The sequence below is a fragment of the Vulpes vulpes genome, chromosome 2 (assembly GCF_048418805.1).
Source record: "Vulpes vulpes isolate BD-2025 chromosome 2, VulVul3, whole genome shotgun sequence".
In the NCBI taxonomy this organism is placed as follows: Eukaryota; Metazoa; Chordata; class Mammalia; order Carnivora; family Canidae; genus Vulpes; species Vulpes vulpes.
Genome location: NC_132781.1, coordinates 164872524 through 164891642, shown reverse-complemented (window position 1 = coordinate 164891642; position 19119 = coordinate 164872524). Strand labels below are relative to the sequence as shown.

At 59.9% G+C, this 19119-nt stretch overlaps 1 protein-coding gene across 3 annotated transcripts in view; it reads right to left on the bottom strand.

The window, feature by feature from the left end:
- The window catches only part of CASZ1 (castor zinc finger 1), a 139034-nt gene that overhangs the window by 102548 nt on the left and 17367 nt on the right, over positions 1-19119 (bottom strand). For all 3 annotated transcript variants that reach the window (XM_072751221.1, XM_072751222.1, XM_072751224.1), the window contains exon 2: positions 6095-6243. The gene's annotated coding sequence lies outside the window, so the exon portion shown is untranslated. The remainder of the gene's footprint in view (positions 1-6094; positions 6244-19119) is intronic.

Here is a 19119-nt window from a genome sequence, read left to right as displayed (position 1 = left end):
ACCCTCCTCTGTCCTTACCCAAACGTCGCAGTCCCACTGCTGCGTCCCTCGGATGCCACACCTAGAATTACAAACCCCCATGGCACCCTGCCTGCATACTACTCTCCAAACCTGCTGGCTTTCTCCTGGACACACATGGCCATCCAACAAATACTATACTTCTTTATTTCGTTTGTCATTTGCCTCCCTCCACTAAAATGCAAATCTCACAGCACAGGAGGCCTTGCTCCGTTCATTCACTGCGGCGGTTCGGGTCCAGTTTGCCGTGTCTCTCAGTAAAGGCTTGACAAATGAATGACGGAGGTGAAGGTCAAGACTCGGACCCCCACCTCTTCAGCTCTGAGCCAACTGTGGCTGAGCCCTAGGCTGCCCTGGGGGCTCCCTCGGCACCTGCCACCTCTCCCACCGACTCCCCCTTCCCCAGCTCTGGTCTCACATAGGTAGGTGCTCCTCCTACCCCCTCCTACCGTCTTCCCTAAGATGCATTTCTAACTCTGGGTCTCCTGAGGGACGGCCTTGGGGACCCATCTCCCGGCCACCCAGACCCGATCCTCCCAGCCGGGCCCCCTATGGGCTCTGTCCCAGAAGCAGGGGGCGGTGGGGTAGCAGTGAGGGGTGAGGAGAGGGAGCAGGGACTCCCAGCTGCTGCCCTGGCCCAGTTCAGCTGCCGGCAAACTCCTGGGCTTGGATTGTTTTGACTTGAGTCGGTGAAGCTGAAATATTGAGTCACGACGGCCCTAAACTTCATTACCAGCTTTTAGTGCAGATTACTAAAGGAAAAAAGTTGCTTTTAATTGCTTCTCCCGATTAGCATTTCTGGAGAAGAAACTAGTGATTAATTACACCTTACCATTTCCACCCGCAGGCCACAGGGGTCCCAACCCCAGGCTACCACACGGAGGCTCAGGGGCAGGAACGGCGTCTGCTCCGTTGGGGCCAAATCAGAGCCAAAACTCAGAGTGGGCAGCAGAAGGGGAGGAACAAGCCCTGAGCCGACTTAGCAGAGTGGCCATAGCTAATGGCGGGGGACGGCCAAGGGTCCCCACACTGGGCTGCCTCTGGCCCCCGTGGGGTGTCCTCTGGGCTGAAGGGCTTTCACCCAGACCAGCTCTACACCTGAGTGGATCCCGGAATAGCAGAGGCTGGGGCCGCTGGGGACACAGAATAGCAGGAGCTCCAAGATCTGCAATAAAGGACGATGTGTCCACAGCCACTGGGATTCATTCCTCTCTGGATGCAACCTTGTGGTCCAGCTCCCCCAATGCCCCAGAGTGCTCTCCCTGTGGAGGTGCCAAGGTCACAAGGACAGAGGCAGGGCACAAGACCTTAGCCCTCCAGAAGCCACAGGCCGTTGTCCCCCTGGAGCACTCGTGTCACCAAATGAAGAGGGGCCCCTCGGTAGCTCCAGGCAGGCAGGCACCACCCATCCTCCCCAATCCCTCTCCCCTTGGGTGTGACCCAGGGGCTTCCCCGGTCTGCTAGGGAACAGGGGACAACTGAGGAAGGAGGTGAGGCCCAGGGTCGGGGGTCAACAACATCAGGCCGAACTCTCACACAGAACAGAAATCAGAAGGGTCAGCGACACTTCCCACACCTTACTATTTCTTTCCCACCTCTTCATGGACCCTTCCCCACACCTCGCAGCTCAGCCATCCTCCAGAGCATGCGGTGACCCAGGGGGGCACAGGGCTGGTCCCCTCAGCCCCTCAGCCAGCACCTCCCCGATCCCACCATCCACACGGCACCCCAGCTGCCTGCCTGCAGCGCCAGCCCCACACCAGATCAAAGCCCAGGAGGAAGGAGTCGAACTGTCCAGGCCAGTTACGAGTGAAGGCCAGGGATCTAGAGCAGACGTGGAGGCCGAGAGCAGAAGAGCCTCCCAAGCACGCAGACACATGCACCTGCCCACCCAGACATGCCCGCCCCAGGGCTGAGCCCAGGGTCTGGGTGCTGGCTGACACCCCCTGGGAGCCAGGCAGAGGCACCAGACGCATCCTGGGACATGCCTGTCACCCTGCAGGACGTGGCCAGCCTGCCCTCCTGCTCCCTCGCCCCTCCCCTTGGAGGTCAAGCGTCCAGAGCTTCCCTGGAGGCCGAGCTGGCCCATGTGGCCGGGAATATGTTGCTAACACGGGCAAATCTTCACTGGGGCCCCCGCCACCGGCTGTGACAGCTCCCACCGGTTCCAGCCAGGCCTGCTGTTTGAGCCGTGCAGCCGTCGGCCGAGGGTCGAGGATCGCTTCACTGTTAGTGCATCACGGCTTGGGGGCCTTCCCCATCCTGGCCCAAGCACATGAGACCAAGGCCCAGGAGAGCAGAGCCTCATATCAGATGCCCGGGAGAAAGGGATGGGGGCCCAAGTCTAATCTGATGGGGTCCCCACGGGAATTCACACCGTGAACTGTGAGATGACTGGCCACGCGTGAAGGCTGCTGGGCTCCCGGCCCACACACTGGGGCTGGAACTAAGCTGGCCCCGGTGGAAACACGGTCTTAGGCTGTGTGACCGGATGCAGGGGAGAAGGCATGCAGACGCTCAGCCCTTGAGAGCACGGATCATGCTCCAAATCGCAGTGACAAGAACTGTATGAACTAGACCCAATCTCAAAGCCAGCGCTGAACCCTCTGGGGCCGTCTCTGGGCCAAAAGGAGAGCGAACTTGGAAATCCCTACTGAAAACAGTGCCAGAGACGAGCGGGCCCCTGGCCTTCCCTCAACGTGGTGCCGGCCAGCGGTGCGCAACCCACCCAACAGCACAGTGCGGCAGGGTGCCTCACCCTCATCCACAAAATGTGTGGCCTCCAAGGGCCACGGGTGGTTCCTGGCACTGTCGGGTGGGGGCGTGAGAGGGGAGGAGGTGCGGGCCCACGTCGTCGTCGTGGGGGCTCCCAGAATGCCTGCGTTGACCTGGTGCCTTTGTTCGCCATCTGCTCCCACAGGGAAGCCCTACAAACCCCTCCTAACGCCTCGACGCGCTTCCACGTCCTCTAGGCAGCGGCCCCGGCAGCCTCCCCTCCAGCCTCTCAGGTTCTCTCTCGTGCCACCCATGCTCCCCACTGCAGCCCCAGCCATCTTTGTATTTATTTTATTTATTTACTTTTTAATAAGATTTTGTTTATTCACAAGAGACACGGAGGGAGAGGCAGAGACACAGGCAGAGAGAGAAGCAGGCTCCGTGCAGGGAGCCCCATGTGGGACTCGATCCTGGGGCTCCAGGATCACACGCTGGACCGAAGGCAGATGCTCCACCGCTGAGCCCCCCTGGGGGCCCGCCAGCCACATCCCATTACCTCCATGCTCAAAAATATCCGGTGGCTTCCCCAAGGAATAAACCCCTCTCCCCTGGCACACCCACCCTTCCAACCGTGACCACCTCCTGGCCACCAGGACCTTCTTTCTGCCATGAACGTACTGAGCTCACCCCACCCCAGGACCTTTAGACTGGTCATCTTCTCTTCCTGGGACATTTTCTGCCTGCTGCTCGGGTGGCTGTCCACTTCCTGTCCTTCCATCTCAGCTAACCATCACCTCCTCAAGGGGCCTCCTCTGACTGCTGCTCACCTCACACCACTTCATCCTATGTCCACTCTGCGCCAATGGGCTCCTCGTCCCCTCTAGGGGACTCCTTGTCTGCCGGCCCAACTACAACTCCACGGGAGCGGGGGCTGCCTGCCCACTCTGCCCGCAGACACCAGGCCCCCAGTTGCTGTTGATTGAATATAACCAGGTCGAGGGGCGTCTGGGGGGCTCAGCGGGTTAAGCGCCTGCCTTCAGCTCAGGTCATGATCCCAGGGTCCTGGGGTTGGGCCCCACCTGGGGCTCCCTGCTCAGAGGGGAGTCTGCATCTCCCTCTCCTCTGCCCCTCCCGCTGCTCGTGCTCTGGCTTTCAAATAAATAAATAAATAAATAAATAAATAAATAAATAAATAAATAAATAAAATCTTATTTAAAAATGTATAACCAGATCTTACAGGGCACCGCCAGAAAGGGGGAGAGTCTGAACCAGACAGGAGTAGGTCTGCGGACCGGGCCCGAGCACGGACTCCCCGCGGAGCTCGGGTGAGGAAGGACACCTCTGAGACACGGGTCAGCCCTGCCCCAGAGGACGCAGGCCTGGTGCCAAACCTGGGAAGGGGCGGGTGAGCGCGGAGGGCCTTGGCCACCACAGCCCTTTCCAGGGCCCTCCCAGTTCCTGAGCTTCATTATTAAGCCTTAGACGGCCGATGCCAGGATGCAGAAGCCCCACAGGACTCACGCAGCCCGTCCCCTACGCCAGCATCACCCCTGGGAGTCAACAGGGAGTGGAAACTTCAGAAAAGGAAAAACTAATAGGCATGTTTTGCTGAGGGAATGAAGAAAACAAAAAGCCTGTCACTGAGAACAGAAGGGGCCACGTTCCACCTTCAAAGCGGGGGCTCCGCAGGCCCGTTGGCAGCCTGCTCCCGCGCTGGGCCCAGGCTGGGCCAGGGAGACCAGCCGGAGGCTCGGAGATGTGAGGGCCTGCCTTCCTGGGACCCATGACCATCAGAGAAGCAGAGTCAGGCAAGAAGAGCCCAAGGGTACAGACATGCAGGTGCTTGTGCCAAAAACCCAGCAAGACGGTGGTGCCAGCAGTCTCGACATGGCCATCAGGGGACAACAGAGGCAATCTCAAATGTGCAGAGGCCACTCCTGAAGCATGATGGCCTCCAGACGCCAGGAAGAGCCGGCCACCCAGCCGCTCCACCACGGCAGCCCAAGGAGGCGACATTTACATCTGATTTGCACACCCCTGCCCTGTACCAGGTTTCCGCTAGTCCCCGAGGTGGCGCGGCCTGGAAGGAAGCAGGCCTACAGCTTTGGGGACCTCTCAAACCCCAGTGGGCACCAACACACCCGTTGCTGCCAAGTGTTTCCTCCCTGCAAGTTCAAAGTCCAGAGCTGTGGAGCCCAGCCACAGAGGGAGGGGCAAGACACACCTGCCCATGGCGCCCCCAGGGCGGGTCGGTGCTGGGAAGTAAGCTGGGGCTGCTGACTGCTGCTTGGCACACACGGGAGGCGTGGCTTGCGGCCTCGCCCTCCCAGCCAACCTCTGGGCACTCAGCCTCAGCCCTGACCTCACACCGTGCCCGCCAACTGCCTCAGCACCTGACCCCGCTGGCCTGGTTCCCCCGGGATCCCAAGAGAACACTGACAACCAGTGTGCGCGAAGTCACCCACTGTGTGTCAAACCCCCACCGCAAAAACCGCCAGGTCTGCTACCCACAGGTAGATAGGTGATAGCACCAGCCTTGTGGACCACCCATCCCTGGTGGGAGTGGCTCATCAAAAGACACCTATGGGGGCACCTGGGCGGCTGGGTCGGGTGAGTGCCTGACTCTTGATTTCAGCTCAGATCGTGATGCCAGGGCCGTGGGATCGAGCCCCTTGTGGGGCCCTCCCGGGCTCTGCACCCAGCAGGGAGTCGGCTTGAGACGCAGGCTCCTCCTCTCCTCCTCCCCCTCTCCCTGCCCCATGCCACTGGTTCTCTCTCTAAGAAAATGAATAAAATCTTTAGGAAAAAAAAAGACACCTTTGGTTTCCTCTATGAGGGTCCTTCCTGGGCTGGAGGACCACCTGAGCGTGCCCCAACAAGTCACACACGAGCTCAGAGCAGTGCAGTGGCCTCTGGTCATGCAGAAGGACTGGACCTACTGCCCCCAGAGGGGACATGCTTGGCTCCAGGAGTGCTGTCTGCTAGGGCACAGGCCTCACCTAGAGTACCATGTGCTGCTGGCACCACTCAACGTCATACGGTGGTGACGCTGGGAGGACTCTTAAAGGCCAGTTATTCCAATCTCTTTATTCTACAGGTGGTGAAACCAAGACCCAGAGAGGAGAAAGCAGTGACTCAATGTCAAAGCCAGGGCCAACGTGTGGCATCCTGTCCCTAGACCAGGGGTCCGTCCTCAATCCTGCGTCCTCTTACTCTCATCTGGGTGCCTGAGCTACCAGCCAGGTCAGGACCCTCTGAGAAAGGCCTACCAGGCCCTCTCCTAAGAAGGAACCCCCAAACTGGCCAACCATAGCCCCCACCCACATTTCCCAGACACATCTTGGGGATCAGGAGCAGCTACCTTTGCATCCCAAGAGGCCAGGGTCCGAAGTCCACTCCAATGCTGGAGCTGCAGGATCCCCTTCTACAGCAGGGGTTGACAACCGTGGAGGCTAGAAGGGCAGGTGGGATGTAAGGGGTCTTTGCCTTCGGTCAGCGAGGTCTGTTTGCCTACCAAAATGAGAAGGGAAAACAGATTAGTAGGCTACAGTGGAGACCCACAAAACGACTCCAGAGAGGAGGACAACAGATGGCGTGGTTCTGACACTTCGCATGGTAACCGTTGGCCAGAAGTTCTTGGTCAGAGATTCTCGGACCCTGCCTGCCAATCAGCAGACGGCGCTGCCGTGGTGCATGCCATGCCTGACCCTACAGCCAATGCACCCTGTGCACAATTATTAGCCAACTGCTAAGCAGCTGTCACACCTGACAAAAGAATCAAGATAATAGGCCAATCAGATGCCACCCCAGGTAGTAACAGAGTGATCACACCCGGGCTCGGCACCCCGGGTAAAAGGTCAGCCTGACAGCGGTCCAAGAGGACAGTGGAAGCCAGATCAGACCCACGCGACCGAACCAAGCCTTGGGCTCCCCAACGGCCCGCCGCTCCCTCCAGACTTTCCCAGGGCGGGAACCCAGCTGCTCCCATGACCCCCCAGTAGCCTTGTGGGAGTCTCTAAAAATGGAATCAACAGGTGTCTCTGCAGTGACCCAGGATGGTCAGTTTGGTTTCTTCCCTCCCCCCCCCCCCCCAGGTCCATGCTGGTCCTGTACCATCTCATCCCATAAAACAGGATAGAGGGTGTGTACACACCCCTGAGAGGGGGCTGCTGAGATTCATGTGATAGGTGCTGGGCCAAAAAAATGTGGCCAAAGAAAGTCGGTGCCCTGCTACCAGCAACCTTTGTGTTAATTTAAGCAAATATTGTGGTGTTTCCATGGTGATTCCTGTTTTGAATATCCACTACACTCACTTTTTAAAGGGCTTTTCCTGTTTGTGTTTCAACTTCAAATCTGTAAATATTTTCAGCCTTTTTAGAAAAATCAGTCCATGCGCGTGCAAACACACACACACACACACACACAGCACCTGACCTCGGTGCACAAGCTCCCAGGCCTGGAGGTCCAGCCTCATGGATGGGAGCGTGGGGTGTGGAAACCCCAGGGGGTGCTCTGCTCTATCTGCTCCCACACCCACACTGCACATGGGGCTGGCATCAGGGAGGGTGGTGGCTGAAATTCCGGTCCTTTCCTTCCCCCTCAGCCGGGGGATGGCAGCTTCCACGGCGCCTGTGTGTTCCCGGAGCATGTGAGCGGGCTCGGCCTGACTCTACGGTGTGGCGTGGTGTGGGCAGCTACCCAGCAGGTTCTCCAGTGAGCCCAGCCCTCGGATCCCCAGCTCCCTGGAGTGCAGGAACCACCACCACCCCCGCCCCCTCCTCCTGAGGTTAGGCCTTGAGTGGAAGGGTTGCTGGGCTGTGAAGGGGACAGATTCCAGCAGCAACTCCCCCCCACCTCTGCTCTGGGGCACTGCCACCAGGATGGGCCAGTGACAGTGGCCCGGGGCTTGGACCGGCCTGCTCCCACCCCACCCTTCAGCACAGTACAGGGTTAACACCGGGTTTCCTGGTTTCCATGGATTCCCGCCAGGCCCCTAATGTGAGTTTCGTGTGATTTGGGGGAAGTGGATTTCCTTTGTTTTCCAGTTTGGGAATATTTTTTTCTTTAAAAAAGAGGAAAAAACACTTTAATGGGAACTTCAGGGCCACTGGGAGACTTACTCTTCTGGGCTCTGACATTGCCCTGCCTGTGGGTCCAGAAGCCCCCAAAGCCCCGGGGCAGCCCACCCATCAGCCAAGTATCTCCGAGCCAGAGGAAGGGGTGCCTCAGCCCACCTATGGTTCCCTGCCCCCAGAACATACTTCTGCTGGTGATGGGGGGGGAGGGCTCTATTCCAATATCCCATTAGAACAACCCCTGCCCCACCTGAAAGCCAGCATCCCGTGCAGCTGGCCTGCACTGTCCCCTTCCAGACATATGTACACTTCCCAGGGGAAAGGTCACGAGAAACGCTCCCACCTCCCCGACTCCTGGCAAGGAGCTACAGAGCCCAGAGTCTGACCACACACAAATGGGAATGTGAACGATACCAGGCTCTGCTGTCCTGGTTCAGAAGGGGATTCCAGTTATAGGCGAAGGGGGTGTTCCAGGCCCTGGGGGCCTTGTCTGGCCTCTTCCAGCTGAGGGAGGGGCCTACCCAGGGCAGAGGGAGCTTCTCACCTTGGCAGCAAAAGCGACTGGGTAAAGGGTGTGGCCAGGCCTTCTCCTCCCCCTCCTAGTCCGTCTTCCCCATTCCTGCCATCCTCCAGCCCTGCCAAGGTGTGGCCTTGCTCAGGGACTGTCCCCAAGCAAGTGGCCTGACCTATTTACCAAACCAGGGCACAGGCCTCGGGGCCTGCCATGGACGGGGCCCTCCCACGGCACCGGCCCCCAGGGCCCTGGTGGCACTAGGAATCTCGGTCAGTAGGTGGAGAGCCCAGAGGACAGACCTCTCTGGCCAGCAGCTCCGGGGTGAAGGGGTGAGAAGCCATGTGCAGGTACAGAAATAACACTGGGCCGAGAATCAGAAGACGTGGGTCTGAGTCCCAGCCCGGCCACAACTTGCTGTGGGCCCTCGGACAGTCCACACGATCTCCCTAGGGCCCCATTTCCTCATAGATGGAGGTAACACCTTCCTCCCTCCTACCTAGCAGATGGGCTGGGCCATTGTCAAGAGATGTGCAAGGTGGTAAGAGCGCTCCAGAAACGTTCTCCACTACCACCACCTTCTTCTTCCACACCTCTTCAAGGTAACCTTCCAGAATCCGCTCTGAGCAGGCCCATATGCCTCTCTGCTCTGCTCCGCTCCTGGCGCATCCTTCATTGCGGCATTTAAATCCTTACCGGACTAAAGTAATTTGTTCGCGAGTCTGTCCCCATCACTCGGTTTTTAACTCCTCAAGGGCAGAGACCAGGTCCTAATTATCTCTGCGTCCCCAGCATTTAGCACAACAGCTGGCCCACAGTGGGCAGCGTAAGTGCTTGCGGAGTTCAACCAGTCCCCGACCTCATGTCAGAATCATCCCTCTCCAGAGACGGAATGCTTCCCCAGCTGCCTTCCTGCCCCACTCCCTCTGGCTCCCCGACACCCCACCTGCATCTGGGCCTTCCCCAAGCTCCTCCACTGGCACCATGAGTAACTCCAGGTTCATGGGGACCCCTTGTCACCGGATCCTCCTCCAGCCGATGCCAGTAAGAACGGACTGACCACCTACTATGGGACAGAGAGCGTCCTGGGAGCAGAGGGCACACCACACGGGCCTGTCGCCCTCTGCCAACAGGCCGGCTCACCTGGCACCGTGTTAAGTGTTGTACTCATGTGATCTCGCCAAATCTTTACAATACAAGGTCAGAAGGATTAGGGTCCCTGGGGATCGGTTAGGGAGGGGAGGGGAGGCTCAGAGATATGAAGTGACTTGCCAAAGGTCAACCTCTCAGGCCCGGACTCGGGCTGACGGGTGCCAGGCCCAACTCACATGGAAGTTCTCCTTTGTCCCCACCCTCGGTCTCAGCACCGACACACAGCCAACGCTCATCCCACTCCTGCATCTCAGTCCTCCGGCCCCCAGATGTGTCTCCCTTGAGCCCCCTAGAGCCAGCAGAAAGCACCCAGAGATCACAACCGGAGGAAAGACAGGGGTCGTGCTTAGGTGCTTCCTTCTGGCCGGGCTGCGAATGGGGGGAGGTGGGGCCTCTGGTGAGGATGCCCCGGACCACTGGGTACCTGGGACCCCAGCGGCGGGCACGGCTCCTGGAGGGGGAGGGGCTGAGCTGCCCAATGCTGTCATCCGGTGAGATGGGGACAAGAGAGCCACCCAGGATCTCCCCAAAGGAGAGGAGACAACAGGAGGTGACGGGGAAAGATCGACGCCTGAGAGGCCAGAGGGCTGGAAGATCAGGCCAGGATGGGGAGAGGACAGAGCCCTAATGAGCAGATTTCATAAACCACCTGGAGTGAAAACAAAAACACAGACGTGTACGTTGCCCAACTTCAGGCTGTATGGAAAAGGGGGAAAAAAAAACAATAAAAAAATTCACATCTTAATACAAAAATCCTACATGATGTGTTGTGGCACGAAAGTGTTTTTCACTGCATTTTTCATCTGTGATCTCACACAGCCTACCACGGGTCCGCCCAAAGCAGTTGGTATTTGATGGTACACAAACAGAGCAAACACACAATTAACCAGAAACAAGGGCACCAGATATTCAAATTGGTCCAAGCTGGCATCTCGGGGCTTCGGGTGGCCTCCGGAGACGGCTGTGCTGGCTCTGCGGACCGGCCCCTCAGTGTCCGAGGGGGAAATAAAGGGGCGACAAGATCGTGGTGCAACTGGAAGGAAACGTGGAGTTCTGCGAGTTCTCAGAACTCCGCAAGCGGAACTCCCGGCTGGCGCTGCGGCACTTGAGGTGCTGTCCCGCTCCGGCCGGGGGGACACGCAGGGGACCGGTGCCCCAGAGGCCCCTCCCGCCCGTCGTTCACCCAGTTGCTATCCGTCTCCTCTCTGCTCCTCCCCTCCCCCCAGCCGCTGGATGAGTTTACGGAGCCCTGTGCCAAAAACAATCGACTCCAGGGAACAGAGTTCTACAAAAAAAGGGCGTGTCGCCAGAGAGAGGCGGATACCATGGAAACCACCACCTTTTCAGGGCAGCCTAGGTGAAGCCAGGCTGAGGGGGGCATGGCCTGGGGGCGGGGAGGGACACCGCAGGCACGACGCGGGCCCAGAAACCGCCAGGCTGGCCGGTGACCTGAGGGAGCCGCCTGAAGCTGGAGGGTCTGGAGGAAGGGCCGGCCCGGGCCCACCAGGAGCGCAGGCCGCTGGGACGCCACGAGCGCACACACACACCTTGGCGGGCCACCCTGCGAGGTCACGGGGCGGCGCCACCATGGTGGTGGTTCAGGGCACCGGCGGTTCTCTGCAGCCGGACCGTCGGTGCGAGTCCAGGCGCTGCCATTTACCGTTTGGGCAACCGCGGGCCGATAACGTTAACCTCTCTGCGCCTCGGTTTCCCCGCCTGCGAAACGGAACGATAACCAAAAAGGCCAAATGAAGGCGGGGGCAGGGTTGCCAGGCTCTGTCACGGTGCGGGAGGGCAACGGCTGTGTGTGAAGCAGCACAGACGAGGGGCTTCGAGGCATTAACACGCGTCGTGGTGACGAGGACCTGAGGCGGTGCGTCATCAGCTCAACTGGAGAGTCGGCCGGAGGCTGAGGGATGTGACCCGGGGTCACCCCAGGGCCGACACTCTGCACCTCTGCACGGCGCGGGGCGCGGGGAGGCGGGAGGACGGGCCTCAGGACGTCTCTTCCCACACGGACCTGAGGGACCGCAGCGGCAGCGACAGCGGCAGCGACAGCGACGCTCCGAGGTCGGGCGGGGCAGGCGGCGGCGACCGGGGCTGACCGCGGGAGCCCCAGACCCCCAGAGGGCGCGCCCGCGGCCCGGCCCCCCGCCGCCCGCCGCCCCACTCGTTCAGAGGCCTCCTCTCTCGCTCGCTTCTTAAAAAAATGCAATAACGTTCTCCATAACTCACCCGCCCGAGGATAATCGATAGAGCCGAGATGGACTCGGAGCCGTGTTTTACGACCCGCCGCGGGCAGAAAGGGCCACATCAGCAGGTCCGCTCCGCGCTCGGCCCATCCGTCGCGCCCCGCCGAGCGCCCCCTGGGCCCGTGACCCGCCGCGGGGCCGGCGGCAGGGGTCGGGCGGCGGCGAAGCACCCGGCACTCGGCACCCAGCACCGGGCACCCAGCATCCAGCACTCAGTACCCAGCATCTGGCACTCAGCTTCCAGCACCCAGCACCCGGTACCCAGCACCCAGCACCCATCTCCCTGCAGCGCGGCGCTCCCACCTCGTCGCCCGCCGCCCCCCGGCCCTTCCCTGGCTCTGGAGGCCGCCGCCCCGCCCGCGCCCCCGGCCCCCCGACGGCCGCCCGCTCCCCGGGACTCCCTGGCGGGGAGGGCGCCCCGGCTCCGAGGCACACCTGGGGCTCGGGTCGGCGGGCGGGGGCCGCTGCTGCTCCACTCCGCCGCCTCAGCCGCGTCCGTCGTGGTCCGCGGTGGGTCGGGCCGTGAGGTGACGGGGCGGGCGGGCGGCGACGGCGGGGGCTGCGTCCTCCTCAGCCGCGTCCTCCTCAGCGGCGGCCCGCGGAGCCCCGCCCCCGCCCCGCCCCCGCGCCCGCCCACCAATCGGCAGGCAAGGCTCTGCTCCTCCCCAGAATCCCTTGCTGCGCGGACCAATCAGGGGGCGGCACGGCCCGGGCCCCGCCCCGCAGGCCCCGCGGCCGCCCGGGCCTCAGCCTCCGCCACCTGAGCCTCGAGCCCGCGACGGCGACGCACGTTCCCCCGGAGCCCCCGGAGCCCCCACCGCGTGCGCTGGGAGGCCGCCCCGGAGCCGCGGGAGCCGCGGGAGCCGCGGGAGCCCCGGAGCCGCAGGCGGGGTCCTGGCAGCCGGGCGGAACGGCCTCGCGAGGCCCGCGGCTGCGGAACTGGGCGGCGCAGGTGGGCCAGGTGTCATCAGAGGACGGAAGCATCTGGAAGCTTGTGTCTGAAAGCAGGGGCATCACCGCCAGGAACCGATGTCGGAAATGGCCGCGCGCCCGGCCCAGCGACCCGCCAGCCTGCCCGCCTTCCAAGGTGCACACGGTCACTAGCCCACTTTACAGACCAGGAGACTGAGGCCCCGCAAGCGAGGCTGCCCGCTGGCCCGGCGCCTTTATCCACCGCGCTGCAGATTTTTTATTTCTTTTCTTCACGCTTTCTTTGCATTTCCTAATGAGCCATAGGCATCGGTCCTAATCGGGGAGAAAGATGTGTGTGTTTTTTTTTAAAGGCTCTAAAAATAAATAATTTAAAAGGCCCTAAAAAGAGGCAAACCCTTCCTCCCCGGGTGGGGAGCGCACAGAGGGATTTCTGGGGCCGCCAGGCCACCCGGCCTCCAAGTCGCCGCTGGAGGAGACACCAGTACAGACACGGCCCCCGAGGCCGGGCAGCACCCGAAGGCCGGGCCACAGACCATGCGGGGCCTGGGATTCTGCAGCAACCGGGTTTCCTCACGGCCCCACCCCACGGGCCGCTCCTGACAGGTTTCTCAGCAGTTTTGCAATCACCGCCCAGGTCTGCACCGTAAAGAGGGCCACGGGGCCACCTGCAAAGCAGCACACACGCCACTCTCACCGGGCCTCCCGTTCCCAGAACCCCGGGGAGCCAGGAGCTCTGCGCCGGCCCCGAGCCTGGGCCGTGCCGTCTTCCCTCCGTGGCCAGGAGAGGCTTGGAGGGACGGTCATCGCCCCCATTTGCTCCCCCTTGGGGCTTCATCCAGGCTCACGACAAGGGGGCACGAAGGAAATCCTCCTGAAAGGTCTGCGATGCAGGAAGCAGCCCCAGCAAGTACTGAGCCCGGCCAGAAGTGGAACCAGGGAAGATTCCAAGTCGTCTTTTGCCCTTTTTTCCCCCATAGCACCAACTGGAGGGGGGGGGGAATAGGGAGCGATTACCCCACTTGGTCTGCTTTCCATTTCAGCTCCCCCCCACCCCGAGATGCGCACACGGGTTCTCCTTTCGGGGCAAACAGGATAAACGTCCCTACTTTTTAGGGCCTTTTTAATTTATTTTTTCTTAACATTATGGATTTCTGGTTCCCTGCTGTCTGCCTTTCTCTGTCACTGCCAATCTACCTTAAGTTTCCCCTGGATTTATATATTTATTTTTTGGGTTGGTTTCAGGTGCTTCTAGTTTATCAAACAATCAGCCCTGTGAGGTACACTGGGTGTTTCCAGAAATTACATCACAAAAAATCATGCAATTAAAGTGTAAGGGAAAAAAAAACATAGCTGTTGCTTCATTTTGTATTTTAATTAGCGACTTATTGTAAACGTAGACTTTTAAAATGGAGGCGCCTAAGCAAAGCCAGTAAACAAGTTTTTCTAATGAATTAATTTCACCTCTTCCCTCCTCCTCCTCCTTCTCCTCCTCCTCCTCCCAACTGTCACCTTCTAGAACTTCCCGGCCCTCTTTTTTTTTTTTTTTTTTTTTTTTTTTTTTTTTTGTCTATTCCACTTTTTAATCCTTGCCCAACATGTACTAGAAAAAGAATACCCCAACATAATATTAGGAGCCCCGGCTTGTAGGATCCCAGAAGCAGCTCGGTGGTGAGCGTCGTGGCCGAGGACCCTGGCCCTGACCCTGAGTCCCTCTCCGCTGAGTCCCACAGATTCCCCCGCTCCTGCGGGTGCCCTGAGCTCAGGAAGGGAGACAGGGAGCCCAGCACCCTGCCGCGAGTGCCCAGGCAACGGGGAGAGGGCGCAGATGTGGCACACCAGCAGGATCCACGACGCTAGATCACCTGGAGGGCCAAGGAAACCCAAGCGATTGTCCCACTGGGGAGGAAGGAGAAGGGGCACCCAGGAGGAAGAGGAGAGAACCCGTAGCCAGGGAAGGAGCAGGCTCTAAGTCACAGGGCAGCTCAGAGAAGGGACACATCCATGCGTCCCAGGCCCCACCCCCCGACCCCGGAGGGTAGATCCAGGCTGCCACCAGCGGTGAAGCTTTAGAAGGCTGGTGTAGAGCCTTGCTCCTCCCTTTCTAGAAAGTTCCCAGCCTGGGGGGTGGTGGTGGATGGGGAAAGTAAGTTAACCTGCCCCTTTAGCCTAGTTTGTGAAAGAGAAGGCTGAGGATGGGGACAGAGTTCCCAGGAAAGGTAGATGAGCCCCGGACATCCCAGAGAAACTGCCTCTGCCCCATATCAGAAAGCGAACATCGGGGGCGGTTGAGTGTCCCAGGTCACGGCGGAGACTCTGGGCCCTCCTGTCACTCATCCCAGCCCCCAGGCCAGCTTAACAAGCGCAGGCAGGAGCACACCTCCTCCCTAGTCCTGCGTCTCCAAGCGCTGCACAGACACCCCGGGGGAACGGGTTTGCCTGCGGACTCTCGTGGGGCAAGCCAGGGTATTCGGCATCAGGAGCTCAACTCCACTCTGGCCGTTTTATTTTTGAGCGGGAGGAACCATAACGATGTCCTCGGGAGAGGCTGCCGTTCACCTGCTCATTCCCATCTCAGACCATCCGCAAGCTGGGGTCCCCCTTGCACCCGACGCGAAGCCCACTCCGGGATCCCCTCCCCTACGGTACGGCAGGTGGCCTCAAGGCAAGACTGGTGGGGAAAGGCGCACTCAAGAAAGCTCTAGAACACCTGGCAGCAGAATCCTGGCCCCCACTTCCTAAGATTCCCGAAGAAAGGAAGGAGGAGAGGAAGGAAGAACCAGAGAGGAAGGGGCTGGCCCTCCATGTCATCGTGCACCGGTGGGAAGCCAGACCCAGCCTCACGACAGATCCTGCTCGGTTCAGCTTCAATCGGAAAGGAAAGCTCCCATCAAACATGGGCTGGGCAGGGATGTGGGCACCGAGATTAGGAATTTGGAAAACCATCTGAGGAACCTGGCCCTGGGAAGACAGCAACAGGATTTAATACCTTATCCCTGCTGTCTGGTAAACACCCTGAACCATCCCCGCACTCCGTTAGGCAGCCTCGGATCCTCAGGTGTGCCGGCGACGGGCAGGTAGAGACAGACGTGGGCAGAGACAGGAAGGGAGGGAGTGTGGGCCTGGGGGGAGGGGGGCGGGGGAGGAGCTGGCCTGGGAGGTAGGATGGGTGGCAGCCAAGCCAGACAGTCAATGAAACAGCTGACAGGTGCAGGGAAGGGGGGCAGGGAGAAGAGAAAGGTGAGCCGGGGGTTTGGAATACTTGGGGATGCCACGGTCACACCCCAGGAGGCTGAGCAGGATGACAGGAAGGGTCACGGCATGTGGGCCAAAGGCCTCGAAGTTCTGGCTACCTTTTCTCCCGATGGAAAGGGCAAATGGGGAGGTGCTATGGACCAGCCAAACAGGACGAAGCCACGGAAAGGGAGCCGGCTCCCCGGGCCACCTGCGAGAGCAACCCGAGGTGTCCTCCAGGGTCACCCTCTCCCCGACATGCACGAGTTACCTCATGCCGAAGAGAAAGTCAAATCAACCCAAGTGGAGCCTCCTTCTATTCCAGGCTGGAGCCGACGTGAAAGCAAGCCGTGGCGAGGAGCAGGGAGGGTGGGCAGGCCCCTCCAGGGCCGCGCAGGGAAGCCTCCGCTCTCGGGGGTGGCCCGGGGACTGTTAGCCTAGACCTGCAGAGGAGAGGGCCCAGGGTCCCGCTGTTCCCGGGCGTCGGGGGCAAAGCACCTCGGCTCCAACTCTGGCACAGAGGTGGAGGCCGAGAGGTTCTCCTGGGGCCACCTCCACCTCTAGGCCCAAGCGGGCCACACCACTAATCCTCTTTTCCCATTTCCGTCTGCTCCTTGATGTAATTACAGTTTGGGATTGCAGTGCACCCGGAGTGAGCCCCCACCCCATGCACCCTCTACATCCTCGGGTACGCCACGGTGCATCTCGCCGCTCTGAGAATCGGAAACTACTCCAAAAGTCACCCCACTTCTAAATGCCCCCGTCTCCGGTTTCCTCCAGCAACCCTCTCAAAGCCGTCCTCGCCCGGCCACCACCATCAGCTCCGGTCCTCCCTGCCTGTCCCATCAGCCACCGGGGCCTTCTGCGTAGCCAGCAGCGGACAGAGAGGTTCCTGACCTGTTAGGGGGCTGGGCCTGCAGTCCCTTGCCTTCCACGTGAACCCCAAGATCCCAAGAAATCCCCTTGATCCGAAAGGAAGTCGAGAGGCCCCGATGCAGAACCTTCCAGCGCTGACAATAACCATGTGGGGTGCTGGCTCTGCTGCTGGACGCCGGTGACCCTTGGAGATTTCCCAGCACCCAGTCGGCTCCAAATAGGACCCCATAGGCCCTGAGAAGCCATCAGCAGAGGCCGGGAGCTTGTGCCCACCCTCCTCTGCTCCGGTGCCAAATTTCCTGCAACCCACAGAGTGCTGACACCCAGAGCTCACGCTGTCTGCAGCCGAGGGATCTTCGAATGCCTTCTGCCACCGTTCTGCTCGTTTCTCAGCTCCGGTCTTGCCAGTATCAACACTTCGAATCTTTGCACTACACACACTCTCTCGCGCGCGCACACACACACACCACTGCGAACGAGGGAGACAGAACACACTGACAAAAGCCCCACCAGACCTAGGGTTGGGGCTGGAAACCGGTGTCACCAGCTCATTGTTTCCCCCACGTCAGGCAGGCGGCCAAAGAACCCTGGGCAACACATGTCACAGACCTCGCCAGACATCGGTACACTTGTTCGGGTCCCTACCCTTTGGAAGCTGGTCCCCCAATGCATCGCTTCGGGCCACTGCTGCTGATAATTTCTCAGAGATAAACAAACCGGTTTGGATAAAACAAGAACCAACCTGAATTCTTCACCCAAAACTCAAAATGAAACTCTCCGATCTATTTCCTTCCCTTCTCCACCTTCCTATGCCATCATCAGGTTCCCTAAAACTCAGACAACTGGATTTTCTTTCCTTTTTTTTTTTTTTTTTAAATAAATTCAGTTCTCAAGGCTTTTTGCACATAGATACAACCACACCTGGGACCACCGGGCCCAACTGGAAGGGATGCTGGCTTACTGAAAAATGCTCTGCTCCCCAACTCGTAAGCACGCATCAGTCAGAGGGAAGAGCTGACAAGGTTCGGAACATGCCTCGGAACCTGTGCTGGGCTGATACCTGCCAGGGTCCGAATTTTCCTCAGCTCCTTTTAGGCTCAGGGTCTTTCCTCCACGCTCCTAAGGCTCCCCTCAATTTTCAGCCCCCTTTTTTTTTTTTTTAAAAAAAAAGGACCGGACATCTGGTCTACCCGTCCTTCCTAACAGTTCCCCTCAAGGAGTCACCTGGTTAATCGGGGCTCAATGTCAAGACAGGAAGGAGGCCAAAGGGCGGAGAGCAAAGATGTAGGCCTGAGGTCTGTGGTCACGTGTGTCTCCCTGCAGGTTCAGCGGGTGACATGCTTGCCTACCACCAGGCATCCGGGCCTGGCGAGCCCTCACCCATGGCCCCGGCCCTCCCAATCCGACCCCTGTGCCCCTCCAGCCTCCTGGGGGACACTCTCTGCTCCCTGCTCTGAGCTGGTCTGGAACCTGTGCCAGGGCTCTCGCCTCCCAAGCCCCCATCAGTGGGGTCTGCTCGGTCCCTGTAGCTAATTTACACCCGTCAGGGTTTAAAATAGCAGAGGCATAAATGAAAAGTCCAATTTCTTCAAATTTGCATTGTAAAACCATCCTTCAACTTCCTTGAAATAAATTTTACTATTTTATTAGTGCAAACAAAATGGTAATAAAACACTAATACAGCGCCTTGTATCCAGGGGAAGAGCTAAAATTAACATAGAGCGAGCAGTGTTTGCTATTACATTCAATTACCTTTTTACTTGAGATTTACATTCTCATCCCCTTAATCTCCATAGTAGTGGCTTCAAAACCATTCCTCCCGGGCTGTGCCCTTCCGGAGCCCCCACAGCTGGAGCCAGGCCTCCTGCCCAGATGGCGCTCACCGGGCACGGCGCCTGCCCCGCCACCGCAGCTGCCTGTCGCAGAGGGGACGCTTCTCCCCCGCCGGCCTGCCCTCGCGTCTCGGCCTCCCGGGGCTCTGCGAGGTCAAGCCAAAGGCTGTGGGGTGCAGGGGGCCCGGGCTGTGGACCAGCAGGTGCGGGGGCCCGCGCAGGACAGGGCCAGGAAGCTCAGCCAGGAGCCGCTGGGGCAGCAAGGCCGGGGCCGGGGGAGCGCCCACGGGGCCGGGCCCTCCAGCCAGCGCCCCCCTCAGCTCGACAGGCCCTGAAACCACACCGGCCGCTCCCACCGGCCTCACGGCGCCCCATGCTCCGGGAGGCTCCCCGTGTTTCCCGGAGGAGGAAGAACCCAGAATCCCTCGCCTCGCCCCGGGCCGCTGGCGGCGGTGACCGCATTTCCGGGCGGCCCCCAACTCTGTCCTGTTTCCAGGTCCGCCCGACGGCCGCGTGACCATGAC